General features: G+C 47.8%; 1 pseudogene across 1 annotated transcript; it reads left to right on the top strand.

Moving 5' to 3' along the window:
* The first annotated feature begins 5389 nt into the window (after positions 1-5389).
* LOC307102756 (survival motor neuron protein-like) lies at positions 5390-6531 on the top strand (annotated as a pseudogene). Its single transcript has 2 exons — positions 5390-5437; positions 5745-6531. The product of its transcript is annotated as a survival motor neuron protein-like (transcript).
* The last annotated feature ends 659 nt before the right edge of the window (positions 6532-7190 follow it).

Below are 7190 nucleotides of genomic sequence, written 5' to 3'. Positions count from 1 at the left end.
TCACTCTGAGGTAAGCCCTGCATGGGCCCTGAGCAGCCTGGGAAGGGACTGAGCCAGGGGGTTCCTGGGCAGGGCCAAGCCTGCGATCAGAACTGAGGGGGGAGGGCCAGCGATCAGAGGGAGCTGGGGGTCCCCTGCCCAGGCCCCGAGGCTTTAGGCCTGGGCAGGGGTGGAGCTGGCGATCAAAGGGAGCTGGGGGGGGCCTGCCCAGGCCTAAAGCTTTGGCCAGAGGCTTTAGGCCTGGGCAGGGCCCAGCCAGCGATTGGTATGAACTACAGAGGAAACACCTTTTCTGACTGCTCATTAGCTAAGCTTTCTGTATGCCACTGGTAATATTCTTAGTAACTTGGGTAATAAGAATCCAAAAAGGTGATCTAGGGTTTTTCTACCACACTTCTAGAGTAAAAAATGAAGGTCCACTGCTGGAGGGCTAAGAAATGTCATATCCTGCCCTAGCCGGTTTTGCTCAGTGGATAATGCTTCGGCCTGCCGACCGCAGGGTCTGGGTTCAATTCTGATCAAGGGCATGTACCTAGGTTGCAGGCTCCTCCCTGGCCGGGGCCCAGGTCAGGGCTCATGCAGGAGGCAACCAATCAAAGTGTTCCTCTCACTTTGATGTTTCTCTCTGTCTTTCCCTTTCTCTTCCACATTCTCTAAAAGTCAATGGAAACATATCCTCAGGTGAGGATTAAAAAAAAAAAAGAAAGAAATGTCATATCCTATGAAAGACACATCTTGAAATTGCCTAAAGAAAGTTGTCATTTTTTCATGGTGAAGGGACTGGAGTCCATGTTGATGAAAACACCTTGGTGGCTGTGGTGACTGGCAGTGGCTGCAGCAGCGGGGTGATGGGGCTGGTGCCTTCCCCTGATCAGCCCGGTCACCTCCCACAAAGGCCGTCAGTAGGACATCCCCTGAGGGCTCCCAGTATGTGAGAGGGGGCAGGTTGGGCTGAGGGACCCCCCACCCCCAGTGCACAAATTTCGTGCACCGGGCCCCTAGTAGATAATAAGCCAATAAAGACATATGTAATAGATTGTCAAACAGTGGTGAATAATAAAAAATAAAGCAGAGAAAGTATATGGAGAATGAAAAGAAATCCTAGGTCAGATAGAATCTTAAAGGAAATTTTTCTGAAGCAGTGTCAGTTCAATAGAGACCTGAAGAAAGTGAATGATATGAGATGAGCTAGTAGAAGAACATTCCAGACAGAGTTCAAAGGTCATAAGGCAAAGTGTGTTTGACGCATTTGAGGAAAATAAAAGAAGTCCATGTGGTTGCAAGAAAGATAGTTGGTCTACCAGCTAGATCATTTAGGGCATAAGAGGCTAGAATAATGATTTCTGAGCATATTCTAAGTGGCATGGGAAACCTTTGGAAGGTTTTGAGCAGGAGAGTGACAAGATCTGATTTTTTTGAAAAGTCACTCAGACTGATGTGCTGAGGACAGACTGTAGAGTGGCCAGAGGGGAAGCAGGAAGACACTATAGCACTAAACTGTTGTTATAGTTAAGGAGAGAACTATGTGTGGCTTAGATTAGGATGGTAGTGTGAAAGAGATAAGAAATACATGTTTGGACCATATGTTGAACAATTGGATATAGAGTATGCTTTCCATGCCATGGAATAAGAAAGGAGTAAAGGTTGACTCCAATATTTTGGCCTGAGCAAAACAGAGATGCCATTCACTGAGATCTAGAAGCCTGGAGGAGGAGAAGGTTTGAGGGGATAAGCCAAGAGTTTGTTTCAGACATGTTGAGTTGGGGTTGTCTGTTAGATAGTCAAGGGGCAGGTCAAGTAGACAGTGATATATATATAGGGTTGGGACTACAGTGAAACAGTCACTGCTAGAGATTTACATTTGGAGTCATCAGTGTCTGCATGAAATTTTTGGTACTGAATGAAGTCACCCATGTGGTGCCTATTGCTAGAAATGAGAAGAGTTCCAATAATAAGATCCAAATAAAGGCTCTAATGGACTAACCAATGGGGCAGAGGAAAATCTGGGAGCATGGGAACTCGGAAGCCAAATTTAAAAAGTGCTTCAAGGAGGGAGTGAGCAAAACCTGCTGAGAGGTTAAGGTGGCATTGTTCATCTCTACTATTTATTACTGTACTAGAGGCACAGTGCACGAAATTCGTGCATTGGGGGGGGGGGGGGTTGTCCCTCAGCCCAGCCTGTACCCTCTCCAATCTGGGACCCCTTGAGGGATGTCCGACTGCCCGTTTAGGCCCGATCCCAGTGGCAGTTGGACATCCCTCTCACAATCCAGGACTGCTGGTTCCCAGCCGCTCACCTGCCTCTGCCTGATTGCCCCTAACCGCTTCTGCCTGCCAGCCTGATCACCCCCTTACCACTCCCCTGCCAGCCTGATCTACGCCTAACTGCTCCCCAGCTGGCCTGATTGCCCCTAACTGCCCTCCTCTGCCATCCTGGTCACCCCTAACTGCCTTCCCCTGCCAGTCTGGTCACCCCTAACTTTCCTCCCCTGCAGGCCTGGTCCCCCCCAACTGCCCTCCCCTGCAGGCCTGGTCCCCCCAACTGTCCTCCCCTGTAGGCCTGGTCACCCCAAACTGTCCTCCCCTGCAGGCCTGATCCCCCCAACTGCCCTCCCCTGCAGGCCTGGTCTCCCCCAACTGCCCTCCTCTCCTGGCCTGGTCACACCTAACTGCCCTTCCTGCTGGCCTGATCGCCCACAACTGCCCTCCCTGTTGGCCTTGTCTCCCCCAACTGCCCTCCTCTGCTGGCCCAGTCACACCTAACTGCCCTCCCTGCTGGCCTGATTGCCCACAACTTCCCTCCCCTGCAGGCCTGGTCCTCCCCAACTGCCCTCCCCTGCTGGCCTGGTTCTCCCCAACAGCCCCCCACTGCAGGCCTGGTCCCTCCCAGTAACTGCCCTCCCCTGCAGGCCTGGTCCCCCCAACTGCTCTCCCCTGTTGGCCTGGTCTCCCCCAACTGCCCTCCTCTCCTGGCCCGGTCACCCCTAACTGCCCTCTCTGCTTACCTGGTCACCCACAACTGCCCTCCCCTGCAGGCCTGAGTCCCCCTCCCCAACTGCCCTCTCTTGCTGGACTGGTCTCCCCCAACTGCCCTCCTCTGCTGGCCCGGTCACCCCTAACTGCCCACAACTGTCCTCCCCTGCAGGCCATCTTGTGGCAGCCATCTTGTGTCCACATGGGGGCGGCCATCTTGTGTCTTGGAGTGACGGTCAATTTGTATATTACTCTTTTATTAGATAGGATTAAGTGAAATAAACACCTAGAATGGTGTGTTAAAGTGCTTCAAGCTGCAGGCCACATAACAGAAATCTCAATTAAAACAGCTTTAACAGTAAGAATGCTTATCATGTTATGTGATACAGCTCTGGAAGAAGAGTGGTTTTGAGTTTGGTTAACTTATTGGTTCAAAGATGTCATCAAAGACTTCATCTTTGGACTCTGCTATTTCCATAAAGGCAAGATGGCTGCAGCAGCTCTAGATGTTATATTTTCTCACAGGGTCCAGAGGTGGGAGGAAGGGGACAGCCTTTTTCTGTGAGAGAGAAAGAAAAACCGAAGGAGTGGTTCTTGGTTTAATGAGCCATGCTGTATGCAACACAAGTGCTTGGCATTCTAAATGTGCCCTTTCCTCCACAGCAATGATACAAATATAGGAGGTTTTGAATAAATTAGCACACAACTCAGCTTCTCAGGGCACAGAGCTAAGCATAAGAGAGGTAGGATGGATCAGTGAAAAGAGAAGTTTTTCCTCTCCCGTAGTGTTTGAGCAATTATTTAATTGCTCACCTGTGCCTTCCATAGTGGCATAGAATCTGGAATCAGAAGACACCTTAAAAGTCCATGTAACCTCAATATAAAATCACCATGACATTTTGTGTTAGACAAAGTCCCAGCAATAACTCAGAGGATTCAAAGCTAGGACCAGCTATGAGTTAGGGCAGAGCATAGTGAGGCCACAAGGTAAATCAGCAGCCAGGCTAGTACCTGAGAGGCCTCCCTATCACACCTGGGCCCCAGTGGCAGAGCACTCTGAAGGATGGCTACCCCACAGTAGCTGAGACCTCTGTCACAGGACACAGTAAGCCCACAGTGACCTGGCATGATGAGGGGACCTGGGAAATGAGTGCCCTGACCGCACCTCCTCCGTCCCTCCAACTAGAAGCCAGAAGGCAAGGAAACCCATCAATAGAGTCCCTATAGGTGAGACTCTGGGGCACAGAGCAGGGGAGAGGAGGTTAGATGGTTCTGGAAGAGCAAATAGAAGATATCCAGCCTGCCCCCTAAGGGGAGTCCAGCCACTCCTGAGGCCACTCATTTCAACTTGGGACAACTCTGACTACTGGAAAGTTCCCAGTCAACCCAGGGATTCCATACAGACAGATCTAATGCTTCATCCTCATGACAACACTACAAATAGAAGACAACTGTCCACATATCTCACGGCCAAGAGCTGGAGACTTCAATTTAGTCATTGACCCCAGTGTCCAATGGAGATTGAAGGTTAGGGTCTCCTCATGTCTTTTCCTTAGCACAGTGCTTCTTAATTAGGGGCAATTTTGCCCCCAAGGAGATATTGGCTATGTCTGGAGACATTTTCATTGCACAACATGGGAGAGAGTCTGCATGCTCCTGGCATCTAGTGTGTAGAAGCCAGGGATGCAGCTAAACACCCTACAGTGCCCAACACAGCCCCACAACAGAAAACAGCATGGTCCCAAATGTCAGCAGTGTCAAGGACAAGCAGCTCTACAGGAGCTGAGTCTGTGTGAGGCTGTTGCTGTAAGACATTCCCCAGAAACCATGCCTTAAAGATCCCTCTGTGTACCTAGGCTGAAATATTTGTTTTCAGAGTGAGCTAATAAAAAACAGTACTAGGGCCCTTTTAGAGCGGGGAGGGGAGGAGTTACTGGGAGCAGAGATGCAGGGCTGAGGCAGATGAGCAAAGAGGGGCTCTTGGCTTATATTTGGCATGGCCATTGTTGAATTTCCCCTTGTTCAATGCCCCAACTTCTGAGCTAATGGTGGGGGGAAGAAATGAGGCTGGACTCCGGTGGACCAGTGCCAGTCGCTCAGCAGCCCACAAGCTGTCATCACATCCCCACATCAGCTTTTTGCAGGCAAGCATGTAAACAAGATGAGCCATGAGAAACACAAGAAAGGAATCAGTCGTTTGGTCTGCTGTAAGGAACAGGCTGATGGAATATTCCAGTCCGGTCCAAAAGACATGACCGACTCTGAGAACAGGAAACCGTCCGATGTTCAGATACCCGGAGCCTGAGTTCTTGTGTTTGCACCATTTCCCAGGGAGCCAGCGCTGGCACCCGCCCGGTGAGCGCTCGTGTTTGTCCAGTCACCCACGTCAGGACTGAAAAAGTTTTAAATGTCAACTATGACCATGAATCAAGAGCAGGTGGACTTAGCTTCTGCTAAAGAGCAGGTGGGGATATTTGATAAATATCTGCCTCATATGGCAATTTCTTTTCTTTGGCATCTATAGATCAATAAGAAGTATCGTATTTCAAGTGAATCTTCCCAATACCTGAAGTTGACCTATTTAAGAGTAACCTTAATGATGTCATCTTTGGAGGTGAAAAGCTTTCTAAAAGGTGTATATTTCCTTTGCTTCAGTAAACAAAGTATGTTGACAGTAATTCTACCTTAAGTGACTCAGGGAGGTGGGCAGCCCATTCCTTGCACATGGCATTCACCTCGTGGTGGTGGCTGTGTCCCTGCACACGACTCAGAGCGATGATTCGGACAAGCAGGATGATACAGCACTGATCAAAGCTTAGATAAAGCTGTGGCCTCATTTGAGCATGCTCTAAAGAATGGTGACATTTCTGAAGCTTCGGATAAATCAAAAGGCACACCTAAAAGAAAACCTGCTAAGAATAAAAGCCGAAAAAAGAATAGCACAACTCCCTTGAAGCAGTGGAAAGTTGGTGACAAATGTTCTGCCATTTGGTCAGGAGAAGACTGCATTTACCCAGTGATCATTGCTGCCATTGATTTTAAGAGAGAGAACTGTGATGTGGCTTTTATACCGGATGTGGAAATAGAGAGGAGCAAAATCTGTCTGATTTACTTTCCACAAGGGCTGAAGTAGCTAATAACATAGAACAGGATGCTCAGGAGAATGAAAATGAAAGTCAAATTTCAACAAATGAAATGAGATCTCCTCCACATATCCTGAAAACAAACCAAATAACATCAAGTGAAAAGCTGCTTTGTGGAACTCTTCTCTCCCTCTACCTCTCGCCCCAGGCCAGGATCAGAACTGGCACCAGGAAAGCCATGTCTAAAATTCAATGGCCCACCACCACCATCACCACCCTTCCTATCATGCTGGCTGCCTTCATTTCCCTCTGACCACCAATAATCCCACCACCACCTCCCATATGTCCAGATTCTCTTGATGATCCTGATACTTTGGAAATTATGTTAATCTCTTGGTACATGAGTGGTTTTCCCACTGGTTACTATATGAGTTTCAAACAAAATAAAAAAGAAAGAAGGTGCAGTATTCTTTAATAGGTGCAGCTCTCTCCCAAGGAGAAGGGTATTTTGACGTGCCCTGGTCGATTTGAACAAAGTTTGCATTTTCTTTATGAATACTTGGTTGAGTAGCACAAACATCTGCATTTGCCTTTGTTGCATGTGACTCATGCTTAATCAGCCAGGTATTTCTAGGGAATAATCAGTCTGAATAACCAAACATGGAAATATGAGTGGGTAAAAACAAACTCAAGATCACATATAGTGCAGGAAGGTCAATCTGTCAATATCACTATCGAGCACATTTGTGTATTGTAACTTTCTTAGTATGTTAAGCTTTTCACATATTAATGCCTTTAAAAATAAGTAAGTAAAAAAGTAACTCAGGACAATTACTATCTATAATAATAAAAATGTAATATGCTAATTAGCTAATAAGCTTTAGTATATGAGCTAATAAGCTTTAGTATATGAACTAGTATGAGAACTCTTTGCATCTTTGCATCTACTTTCTCATTCTTAGCTGTGCTCCAGGAAGTGATGTGAGCTGGAAGAGAGGTAGGATGGATCAGTGGTTAAGTGCTAAGAGATTAAAGCTCAACTGTCTAGGTTCAAACCTTGACTCTGCCGCTTACTGTGTTACCTTAGGCAGGCAGAGTGGAAGAAAGGGCCAGACAGGAGCATAGACTCTGCCT

Source organism: Cnephaeus nilssonii, assembly GCF_951640355.1.
Source record: "Cnephaeus nilssonii genome assembly, chromosome: 7".
NCBI classification, from domain to species: Eukaryota; Metazoa; Chordata; class Mammalia; order Chiroptera; family Vespertilionidae; genus Cnephaeus; species Cnephaeus nilssonii.
This window is presented reverse-complemented; position numbering and strand designations above follow the sequence as displayed.